Source organism: Saccopteryx leptura, chromosome 2 (genome assembly GCF_036850995.1).
Source record: "Saccopteryx leptura isolate mSacLep1 chromosome 2, mSacLep1_pri_phased_curated, whole genome shotgun sequence".
Classification (NCBI taxonomy): domain Eukaryota; kingdom Metazoa; phylum Chordata; class Mammalia; order Chiroptera; family Emballonuridae; genus Saccopteryx; species Saccopteryx leptura.
Window position 1 is genome coordinate 177,447,994 of NC_089504.1, and position 13,089 is coordinate 177,461,082.

Sequence of the window (13,089 nt, forward strand, 5' to 3'; positions counted from 1 at the left end):
ATTTTTAAAACACCCAATAAAATCAGAATAGAAATAAATTACCTCTACATAATAAAGGTCATATATGACAAACCATCAGCTAGTACTGTACTAAATGATGAAAAATAAAGGTGTTTCCTCTAAAATCAGAAACAAGACAAGGCTGCTTACTCTCTTCACACTTATTCAACATAGTTCCGGAAGTTTTAGCCAGAGCAATCAGTCAAGAGAAAGAAATAAAAAGAATCCATATCAAGAAAGAAAAAGTAAAGGCCTCACTTTTTGCTGATGACATGATCCTGTATAGAGAAAATCCCCAAAACTCCACCAAAAAACTATTAAAAATAATAAACCAATACAGTAAAGTCACAGGATACAAAATGAATATAAAAAAGTCCACTGCTTTCCTATACACCAATGATGGAACATCAGAAAATGAACTCAAAAAAATTTCTTTTACACTTAAAACAAACAAACAAAAAAGATAAAATACTAAGGAATATACTTAACTGGCAGGGGAGATACCATGATCACGAAGGTGGTTTTCCCAGGGCGAGGCTTATCCATTGCACTCCGGATGTGCTGACCCCTGCGATTTCCCCAAATGTGGGAAACTCGACTGCTAATTTGTGGTAATGGGGGACTGCGTTCGCGAATTCTTAGTTAAAAAAAAAATACTAAGGAATAAACTTAACAAAGGATGGGAAGGACCAATATACTAAAAAATATAAGACATTTTTGAAAGAAATTGAAATAGACACAATGAAATAGAAAAATATCCTGTGTTCATGGATTGGAAGAATTAATTAACCCAGTTAAAATGGTCATATTACTCAAAGCAATATACAAATTTAATACAATCTCCATCAAAATCCCAATGTTATTTTTTAAGGAAATAGAACTTTATATGATACCATAAAAAAAAAAACAAATAAAAAAAGCAATCCTAAGGAAAAAGAATGAAGCTGTAGTATCACACTACTTGACCTCATATTATATCCTAAGCCATGATATTCAAAATATCATGGTATTTGCAGAAAAACAGACATACAGACCAATGGAACAGAATCCAGAGCCCAGAACTAAAATCACATATATATGGACAAATCATCTTCAACAAAGAAGCCAAAAACACACAATGGAGAATAGAAAGCCTCTTCAATAAATGGTGCTGGGAAAATTGGAAAGCCACATGCAAAAGAATGAAACTTGATTACAGTTTGTCCCCCTGCACAAAAATTAATTCAAAATGGATCAAACAACTAAATATAAGATCTGAAACAATAAATTACATACAAGAAAACATAGGTACTGGCCCTGGCCGGTTGGCTCAGCAGTAGAGTGTCGGCCTGGCCTGCGGGGGACCTGGGTTCAATTCCCAGCCAGGGCACATGGGAGAGGCGCCCATTTGCTTCTCCACCCCCCCCCTCCTTCCTCTCTGTCTCTCTCTTCCCCTCCCACAGCCAAGGCTCCATTGGAGCAAGGATGGCCCGGGCGCTGGGGATGGCTCCTTGGCCTCTGCCCCAGGCGCTAGAGTGGCTCTGGTCGCGGCAGAGCGGTGCCCCGGAGGGGCGGAGCGTTGCCCCCTGGTGGGCAGAGCGTCGCCCCTGGTGGGCATGCCGGGTGATCCCGGTGGGGCACATGCGGGAGTCTGTCTGACTGTCTCTCCCCGTTTCCAGCTTCAGAAAACTACAAAAAAAAAAAAAAGAAAACATAGGTACTAAGTTTATGAGCCTTGACCATAGCCAACAATTTATGAATTTGACCACAAAGGCAAGGGAAATAAAGGCAAAAATTAATGAATGGGGTTATATCAAACTAAAAACCTTCTGTACAGCAAAAGAAACTGACAACAAAACAAACAGACAGCCAACTAAATGGGAGATGATATTTTCAAACAACAGCTCAGATAAGGGCCTAATATCCAAAATATACAAAGAACTCATAAAACTCAACAACAAACAAACAAACAATGCAATATAAAAATGGGTAGAGGACCTGAACAGACACTTCTCCCAAGAGAACAGATAAATGGTCAAGAAAAATATAAAACGAATGTCATCTTCACTAGTTATTTCAGAAATGCAAATCAAACTACAATGAGATATCACCTCACACCTGTTAGATTGGCTATTATCAACAAGACAGGTAATAGCAAGTGTTGGAGAGGCTGTGGAGAAAAAAATTCTCACTCACTACTGTTAGGAATGCAAATTAGTACAACCATTATAGAAGAAAGTTTGGTGGTTCCTCAAAAAATAAAGAATAGAATTACCATATGACCCAGCAATCCCCTACTAGGTATCTACCTTTAAACATCAAAAACATTGGTACATAAAGACACATGCACCCCATGTTCATCGCAGCATTGTTCACAGTGGCCAAGACTTGAAAACAGCCAAAGTGTCATTCAAAAGAGAACTGGATAAAGAAGATGTGGGGCCTTTGCTGGTTGCTCAGCAATAGAGCGTTGGCCTGGCTGTGGAAGTCCCAGGTTTGATTCCTGGCCAGAGCACACAGGAGAAGTGCCCATCTGCTTCTCCACCTCTCCCCCTCTCCTTTCTCTCTATCTCTCTATTCCCCTCCCACAGCCCATGCTCCATTGGAGCAAAGTTGGCCCGGCCTCTGCCTCAGGTGGTAGAGTGGTTCCCATTGCAGCGGAGCAATATTCCAGAGCTGCCAAGCATCACCCCGTGGTGGGCATGCCGGGTGGATCCCAGTCAGATGCATGTGGGAGTCTGTCTGCCTCCCCTCTTCTCACTTCGACAAAAATACAAAAAAAAAAAATGTGGTACATTCATACGATGGAGTTCTACTCAGCCATAAGACACAATGACATAGTGACATTTATGACAACATGGATGGACCTTGAGAACATTATACAAGTGAAATAAGTAAATCAGGAAAAGCTAAGAACTGTATGTTTTCACACATTGGTGGGATATAAAACCAAGACTCATGGACATACATAAATGTGAAGTGGCTTCCAAGGGGAAGGAGACATGGGTAAGTGGGGAGGAGGGAGAAGTGGGCAGAAGGGTATAAAGAGGGACAAATATAAGTTGATGGAAAGTGATTTGACTTTGGGTGATGGGCATATAACATAGTCAACTGTTCAACTGTCAAAGAAAAGTTTACCTGAAACCTATGTACTTTTTTTGATCAATGTCACCCTATTATAATTAATTTTCTAAATAAAATTTAAAAATTAAAAAATAAAGAGAAACCTTCTGTCTAATAGATCTTTGAAAATTGAAGATGAAATTCTTACATATTTTTTTCTTCTTATATTTTATATGAATTCCTGGTTACCAGCACTGTTCCCCACAGAGTGTGGTACTAGTATATAGACATTGATTGAATGAATATTGGAATGTTAAAGGTCAGAAACAAAAACAATAAATAAAACAATAAATGTAGTCCAAGGGAGAGAAATGCACACAAGAGGCATGTATGCACTTGCACACACACATACACAGGAGTAAGGGATAAGCAATGATGAAAAACACAGGTCCTGCCTTTCTGTAGCTTATGCTGCTGCTACATGTCTTTTTCTCTTGATCTCATTAATAGCCCATGTGAGTAGAATGCTTGCAGCAGAATAGAATCCACAGAGAAGGATGCAGTTATAGGAACAGGATCTGGGAATGGAATTATAAGGGTAAGACAAGATGGAAATTCAGGTCTGGGTCAGCTTCCAGCCCTGTATATTGTTCTTTAGACTTTTCTTCCTCTACTGATCTTGACCAAGCCCTTCTATCAATTACCTTCTGCATCGCTTCAGCCTTATTTAGAGATGAGATGCATAAAACAGGGACAGGACTACAGGCTGGCTGCTGAGTTTCTAGTACTGCTTTGGATTAAAAAATTGTGGGAGTATGTGTGTCTAAGGGCTTATCTGAAAGAGCTGCTGAGAGAGTTATTCATTTAACATTTGTGAAAGTTTTTTAACAAAAGGAGATTTAAATAAGGAGCCTTGTCTTTACTAACCCAAGTGTGTTACAGGCTTATGATTTGGTTTTTTTGGTGTGCTTTGAGAACAGGTTATTTTTAATGCCTAATTTATATCTCTGTCCTTTTATACTGGAGAAGACAATAATAAATTACCTTTCTTCATAAAAGTTAGTGTAAAATCAAAAGAATAGTTTCACAGTGAGGGCACTAGTTTCCAAGTGAAAATATAAATGAGAAACCTCAGATATTGGTAAAATTAAAAAAAAAAGAATAGGGATTACCCAGAGGAAGGTAATGGGATGCCTTTATATTGCAAATATATATTTAGTATCTCTGATAGGGGACATTGAAGGTAAAGTGTATTAAAAAGATATTATACATCATAAATAGCAGCAGAATAAGTCAGCAAGAATTCCCCATGTGAGGAACACAGGTGAGGCAAGATGGTGTGGTCAGTCCGCTTTCAGCACACACACTGCTGAGGAGCGTCCTAGAGGTTTGGGAAACCTCCTCTTGTTCTGTAGTTTGAGGCTAGGAACTGTGTTGACTGTGCTGCTAAAGCTATGCACCCTTTTCCTCATTACTTATCTGTTTCATGGCACTAATCCATGCAAATAATCCAACATGACTCTTCCTCTTGGCCTAGAAAATCAATCTAATCTAACTAATTAGAACTACAGTATTTAAAAAGGTGCAATAAGAGTCAGAAGATCTGATGTATAACCCTTTGCCTCAATTTTCTTATCTATAAAATGGGACCAACAGTAAGTACATTTTTTACCTACCTCATATATATGGTGAAAATACTACATGAAAAAGTGTTTTTTAAATTGAATATATTATAAAGATATTAGCTGAACTAGAAAGAACTATAAATTCACCATTTGATCAAAGCTCCCTTTATACAAAAAATATCTTATTTTCTGTTTAGAATGTGTGTGATTTGTTTAGTAATCTTTATTTTTGAAAGACAAAACAATATAAATTTTAAGAAATAAAAGGCTCTTAATAACAATAAAAATTTTAAAAGGTATAATACAAATAAAAGTACAATACTTTAAAAAACATCTAGAAAAAGATCAGAATGGTTGGTAGCACAGCCACTTTTTTCAGTAGCTTACTATGTGCCAGGCGCTGTTTATTGGTGTAGACATACATCTCGCTGAAACCTCAGGAGAGCTCTGTGAGTTGTTAATATGTTATTACTTTCATTCTACCACTGACAAAGTCACTTTGTCAGGATTAAGCATTTGTCCCAAGATAATACATAATAGGGTAGAGTTGGAATTTAACCCCAGATATTAGAACTCCAAAATTCATATTTTTAACAATTATACAACCCTGGCTTTTGCACTGTACAGTACATTGACCAAAAGAAAACAGAGAGAGAAATCATCTTGAAACAAAAGGTCTAATAGCATTAACAGAGAGGAGAAAGAGGGAACAGGATTCTCAGGAGTGGCTGTGGGGAGGGTGGCGGCACCTTCTGGGCTGGCGAAGTGAGCCAGACTGCTGCCAGCACAGCTCAGCCAGAACCCAGTTAAAGGGGTGTCTTGAGCCCTCCAGAGAGTGGAGGAAAGGCTAAAGCCAAACACAGGCCTAGGGCTGTGGTAAGAAAGAGAGATGGAACCAAGAAAAAGAACCTGAAGACTTAAGGGAAACTGTGTCATGTGTTAATAAAAACCGGACAGTATTTTAAATGTAAAAAATCTATTCAGCCTGATCATGGTGGTGCAGTGGATAAAGTGTCAACCTGGAACACTGAAGTCACTGGTTTGAAACCCTTGGCTTGCCTGGTCAAGGCACATATGGGAGTTGATGCTTCCTGTTCCTCCTCTCTTCTCTCTCTCTGTCTCTCTCTCTCTCTCACACACACATTCTCTTCTCTTTAAAATGAATAAATAAAAAATTTTAAAAAGATATTAAAAAAGAAAATCCATTCAGTCTTCTATATATTCAATATGAAATTATATTTGTAATTTATCTCAACTTTAGAGAGTTCAATAGGTTTTATGGAGTGTCTCTATATACAAAGCTGTGCTGCTAGGCATAATGATGTTATAAATATTTAACAAAAACATATGGGACTTCTAAACTGGAAAGGAAAACAGTAACATATGTAAAATAACTTTAGCATAAGACAAAATGGGACACATTATATAACAGATATTCAAAGTGTTGTGCAAGTGTGAATGAGGGCATTAAATCTAGGGAATACCTAGAGGGTGATTTAATCTGAGACAAAGATTATGTACAACTTTAGCAGGCATAAGTAGGAGGAGGCACTCGAAGTAAAGGGAATAGCTTGAGCAATGGCTTAGCATCAGTTGACTGAAAGCCATGTTTGGGGAAGACTGAGTTGATGATTGTGACTGAAGACAGGTATATAGAGGCATACACTCAGAATTAAACATGGAAAAAAAAAGGAAAGGTCAAAAGATGGAGAGTTTTAAATGTCAAGCTGAGAACTTTGATGATCTCAGTACATAGTGGGCTTTACATTAAGTTGAACTGAAGCTAGCACTGAGAGTCCATTCTCTCTGAAATAACAGATTCTTACAGATACAATTACTGGACAAATATGAGCCCTAAGGCTCTGACAACATCATGAGGTCTGAGCATGAGGCTTCTTGATCATCCATATTGCCCTTCAGAATACTGATCAATTCCTCATTCCACAGCCTCTTTAAGCTCTTGGCAATGGGTGGGACCTTAGCTGGACCCAGTCCCACTCTCCACAGACAAAATATGACTCTAAATGGCCTATTTAAGAGAGCCAGACTGCATGCCTACCCCTGTATTACCCCTGGGTTTGGGCTCACCTAGTTTTGTGGTATCCAAACCCCTATCCAGTGCCACCCTGACTTTCTCAATTAAAATCCTTTTTCTAGTAATAAACCATTTTCTTCACATTCACTATCCCCCTACTATGAATTTTATCTCCTAGAACATGAGTAACTCCATTTTTCCTCTTTCTTTCTATGTATCTTATTAAGTTATATCTGTTTTGTCTCACCGAAAGCTGTGGTTTCTACTTCTTGACACACTCAACTCTGAGTAATAGAAACACTTTTCTAGTGTCTGCATCTTAGCCAAAATTAGAAATACCCTTGGGAGTGATAGCTAAGAAGCAACTCTTACAATATATAATAATGTGATGGAGGTTAGAATTCTCAGACACTCTTATTAGGTTCCAAGAGTGAGAGAATATGGGTACCATAAAAAGTAGACCAGTGATCATGAATTGTGCCTGACCTAGATACTGGATAGAAAATCAGTAAGATTCAGCCAACTCTTAGAACTCTGTGAGTTTCCTGAACTTAAAGTTGTGATGTGAGAGATAGAAAGTTATATGCCAAAGGGAGAGATCAACCACACACCCAGGATGCCTGTTAGGACAGTGACCACCACCATCGTGGCCATGCAGGTTCACATTGGATTCAGGCAGACAGTAAAGAAACAGTGGAGCCAAAAAATGGCAAGGTATTCTGTTTATTAAAGTCTCGCACCCGCCAACGAGCAAACAGGCAAGGAAAACACTTCCTTTCATTCAGGGCTCCCAAAATCCTGATGCATTCTCTGGTTTCACAACCAGGAGAATCTTCTCTGGTTCCTCCTAGTTGTGAAATCAAAGGCCCCACCAGTCTCAGCAGAGCTCACAAAGCCCCTTAGCTCTGGTTTCACCTCTGTACTCTTTCTTCTCCTCTGCCAAACTGCCTTCTTTCTCAGCACTCTGCATTCTCTCAGCTCTCCCTGCAAAACTACCTGGGCCCATGAAGTCTCCTCCTCCAGCAAACATTAGCAAAACAATGGCCCCTCCCAGGCAGGGACGCAATCTGAAATATGCAATCAACTGCCCTTCTCTGAAGGCAAGCACACACGGGACTGCCCAGTGCCATTTTTTAACAATAAAAGTGAGCAAACTCAAAAAATACAAATTTTACAAACTCATTTCTCCAGCAGTGTCACAAAGAGTAGTCAAAAGATCAGAGTCAGAATATAGCTGTTGGAGTCACAGAGAGGTAGTAGAGGGCCATCACCAAACCCCAGGGCCTCACTGACACAAAGAGGTATCTCACACAGAGGAGAGGCAACCCCAAAATGCTTGGCAATCATTCACATGGATCACGTGGTTATAGACAGAAAACCCGAAGACATAATGACATAAGTCAGCCCTCTCCAGTATTTCTCACAGTGTCTGGCATGTAATCATCTCTTAATAAATAACTACTGCAAAAATTAATGGTATTCATGGAATTCTATTGTGTAACCCTCCAAGAATCATGTCATGTTTATACCCTTGACTCTTCCTCCCTACACATCTGATGTCATTTAAATGCCTCTGAGAAGGGAAAGCAAAGGAGAGGTTATTAAGGATCATCTGCCTGATAGAATGCTGGATCACGGGAAAAAATGTGAGTTAAATTGTGGACAAAGTTTTAGATATATATGGCGAACACTTAGACCATTGTTTGGGCTGAGCTTGAGTTTTAGATTCTGATATTCCAGGCATCTTTCTGATTGGCAATAACTGTAATAATAATAGCTTTCTTAGCAACGTGGGTCCTCAGAAGTCTTTAGAATCTACTTATTTTGTTTCTGGTTTTCTGTGTACTAGTAACCCCTGGACATCTTAAACCTGATAAGTGATCATGTTGTCACTTCACCTGTATTAGTTTTTTAAGCTTGTTTCAAATTACCACAAACTCAGCAGCTTAAAACAATAGGAATTTATTCTGTCACAGCTCTGGAGACCAGATCTCCAAAATCAAAGTTTCAGCAGGACCATGCTGAAGGCTCTAAGGAAGAATTCTCCCTTTTCTCTTCTAGCTTGTCATGCCTCCTGAGATTCTTTGACTTATGACAGCATAACTTTAATTTTTAACTCCATCTTCACATCTTCTCCTTTCCTGCATGTCTGTGTCCTCTCCTTTCCTCAAAGTCATTGGATTTAGGGCCCTCCCTAAATCCAGGATGATTTTATCTCAAGATCCTTAACTAATTGCATCTGCTATTATTTTCAAATAAGTACAGGTACTCACTTTCTGAGCTTCTCAGTGGATATCAGTTCTGGGGGAACATGATTCCACCTACTATACTATCTAAGTGTACCAATCAGTGAAATTGTAAATAAAATTTGAACTTACCCATCCATAGTTTCTTTAGGAACCAATCTACATTTTTTTCTGGCTAACTTGAATGATTGGTGTCTTGGTTCAGGCTGTAACAGAATATTATAGATTGGAGAGCTGGAAATTAGAGATCAACATGCAAGCATGGTCACATTCTGGTGAGGACTCTCTTCTAGATTGCAGACAGCCATTTTATTGTTGTATCCTCATATGGCAGAGAGGAAGAGAGAGCTCTCTTGGATCTCTTTTATAAGCCACTAATCCAATTCATGAGGGCTTCTTATAACCTCCCCACCTCCAAAGTTTCAACATATGAATTTGGGAGGTTGGCCACAAACATTCTGTTCATAACAGTTGGTCAAAAAAAGGTAAATTAAAATCTAGTAAGTATAAACCAGTGTGGGAAGTTCCACCTTACAGTCTTCTTCTCAACACCTATTTTTAGTAAGAATTGATTAGAAAAACTAAATCACTCAATGCAGGCCAAATGAGGGACACACTAGCATTTAAATTACTCAGCCCTGGGCAGGTCCAAGCTTTGCCAGGCAATCCTAAGCCAATAACTAGGGCTTGCTTGAAATAAATTATTTCTTCAAAAGCTCTTCTCCACTGAGGTGGAAAAGCTCTTTAGAACACATGCCACAAGCAAATCTTATTCTTCACTCTGGCCTAGAGAAATAGAAATCTTCAGAGTTACTCAAGTAATGGAGGAGCCTAATGTCACTCAACTCTGCAGAAACAGTACTTGTTGTTTGGCATAAAACTATCAAAAATAATTTTCCACTTTTTTTAATCTTATTTTTATTAATTTTAATGCAGTGACATTGATAAATCAGGGTACATATGTTCCGAGAAAACATCTCCAGATTATTTTGACCTTTGATTATGCTGCATACCCCTCACTCAAACTCAAATCGTCCTCTGTCACCTTCTATCTGGTTTTCTTTGTGCCCCTAACCCTCCCCCCACTCCCTCCCTCTCCTTCCTCGCCCCCTCCCCACCCCTCTACCCCACTCCCTGTTACCATCACATTCTTGTCCATGTCTCTGAGTCTCATTTTTTTGTCCCATCTATGCATGGGTTCATATAGTTCTTAGTTTTTTTCTGATTTACTTATTTTACCCCGTATAATGTTATCAAGGTCCATCCATGTTATTGTAAATGATCCGATGTCATCATTTCTTATGGCTGAGTAGTATTCCATAGTATATATGTACTAAAGCTTTTTAATCCACTTGTCCTCTGACGGACACTTGGGCTGTGTCCAGATTTTCGCTATTGTGAACAATGCTGCTATAAACATGGGGGTGCATTTCTCCTTCTGGAACCGTTCTATGGTGTCCTTGGGGTATATTCCTAAAAGTGGGATGGCTGGGTCAAAAGGCAGTTCGATTTTCAATTTTTTGAGGAATCTCCATACTGTTTTCCACAGAGGCTGCACCAGTCTGCATTCCCACCAGCAATGCAGGAGGGTTCCCTTTTCTCCACATCCTCACCAGCACTTATTCTGTGTTGTTTTGTTGATGAGCGCCATTCTGGCTGGTGTGAGGTGATATCTCATTGTGGTTTTAATTTGCATTTCTCTAATGATTAATGATGTTGAGCATTTTTTCATATGCCTATTGGCCATCTGTATATCCTCTTTGGAGAAGTGTCTATTCATTTCTTTAGCCCATTTTTTGATTGGATTTTTTGTCTTTCTGGTGTTGAGATTTACAAGTTCATTATAAATTTTGGTTATTAACCCCTTATCAGACATACTGTCAAATATGTTCTCCCATTGTGTAGTTTGTTTTTTATTCTGTTCTTATTGTCTTTGGCTGTGCAAAAGCTTTTTAGTTTGATATAGTCCCATTTGTTTATCCTGTCTTTTATTTCCCTTGCCCGTGGAGATAAATCAGCAAATATATCGCTGTGAGAGCTGTCGGAGAGCTTACTGCCTATATTTTCTTCTAAGATGCTTATGGTTTCATGCCTTACATTTAAGGCTTTTATCCATTTTGAGTTTACTTTTGTGAATGGTGTAAGTTAATGGTCTAGTTTCATTTTTTTTCAGGTTGCTGTCCAATGTTCCAAACACCATTTGTTGAAGAGGCTGTCTTTACTCCATTGTATTTCCTTACCTCCTTTATCAAATATCAGTTGTCCATAGAGCTGTGGGTTTATTTCTGGGTTCTCCATTATGTTCCATTGATCTATGTGCCTGTTCTTATACCAGGCTGTTTTGAGTACAATGGCCTTGTAGTATAGCTTGATATCAGGAAGTGTGATACCTCCCCTTTTATTCTTCTTTTTTAAGATTGCTGAGGCTATTCGTGTTCTCTTTTGGTTCCATATAAATTTTTGGAATATGTGATCTATATCTTTAAAGTATGTCATTGGTATTTTAATTGGTATTGCATTGAATTTATAGATTGCTTTGGGTAATATAGACATTTTAATGATGTTTATTCTTCCTAACCATGAGCATGGTATATGCTTCCATTTGTTTGTATCTTCCTTGATTTCTTTTATCAATGTTTTATAATTTTCCGAGTATAAGTATTTACTCTCCTTGGTTAAATGTACTCTTAGGTACTGTATTTTTTGGTTGTAATAGTGAACGAGATTGTTTCCTTAATTTCTCTTTCTGACTGTTCATTTTTGGTGTATAAAAATGCCTCTGATTTCTGAGTATTAATTTTATATCCTGCCACCTTGCTGAATTCATTTATCAGGTCCAGTACTTTTTTGACTGAGACTTTAGGATTTTCTAAGTACAATATTGTATCATCTGAAAATAATGATAGCTTTACTTCTTCTTTTCCAACTTGAATGCCTTTTATTTCTTCTTTTTGTCTGATTGCTGTGGCTAGGACTTCCAGGACTATGCTGAATAAAAGTGGTGAAAGGGGGCACCCCTGCCTTGTTCCTGATCTTAAGGGGATTGCTTTTAATTTTTGCCCATTGAGTATGATATTGGCTGTGGGTTTCTCATAGATGGCTTTTATCATATTGAGGTATGTTCCCTGTATTCCCACTTTGCTGATAGTTTTGATCATGAATGGTGGCTGAATTTTATCAAATGCTTTTTCTGCATCTATTGAAATTATCATGTGGTTTTTCTCCTTCCTTTCATTTATGTGATGAATAACATTGATAGATTTGTGAATATTGTACCAGCCTTGCCTCCCCAGAATAAATCCCACTTGATCATGGTGTATGATTTTTTCCATATATTGTTGGATCTGGTTTGCTAATATTTTGTTGAGGATTTTAGCATCTATATTCATCAGGGATATTGGCATATAATTTTCTTTCTTTGTGTTGTCTTTGCCTGGTTTTGGAATCAGAATTATGCTCGCCTCATAAAAGGAGCTTGGAAGTCTTCCTTTTTCTTGAATTTTTTGAAATAGCTTGAGAAGGATAGGAATTAGTTCTTCTTTGAATAGTTGGTGGAATTCACTTGTGAAGCAATCTGGCCCAGGACTTTTCTTTGTTGGGACTTTTTTGATAACTGTTTTGATCTCATTTGGTGTAATCAGTCTGTTTAGGTTTTCTGATTCTTCCAGACTGATTTTTGGAAGATTGTATGTTTCAAGGAATTTGTCCATTTCATCTCATTTGTCTAGTTTTTTGGCATACAGTTCTTCATAGTATTTTCTTATAATCCTTTGTATTTCTGTTGTGTCGGTTGTTATTTCTCTACTCTCATTTTTAATTTTATTTATTTGAGTCCTCTCTCTCTTTTTCTTGGTGAGTCTAGTTAAAGGTTCATCAATCTTGTTTCCCTTTTCAAAAAACCAGCTCCTAATTTCATTGATCCTCTGTATTGTTTCTTTAGTCTCTATGTCATTTATTTCTGCTCTGATCTTTATTATTTCCTTCCTTCTACTACATTTAGGCTTTACTTGCTGTTCTTTTTCTAGTTCTTTTAGATGCAGGGTTAAGTTGTTTATTTTAGCTTTTACTAGCTTCTTAAAGTGTGCCTGTAGTGCTATGAACTTCCCTCTGAGTACTGCTTTTGCTGTGTCCCATAAATTTT

The 13,089-nt window shown here is 38.1% G+C and overlaps 1 non-coding gene across 1 annotated transcript; it reads left to right on the plus strand.

Annotated features, from left to right (window-relative positions):
• The first annotated feature begins 480 nt into the window (after positions 1-480).
• Positions 481-643, plus strand: LOC136396230 (U1 spliceosomal RNA). The gene has a single exon (XR_010749624.1). It is a non-coding gene; the product is annotated as a U1 spliceosomal RNA (small nuclear RNA).
• The last annotated feature ends 12,446 nt before the right edge of the window (positions 644-13,089 follow it).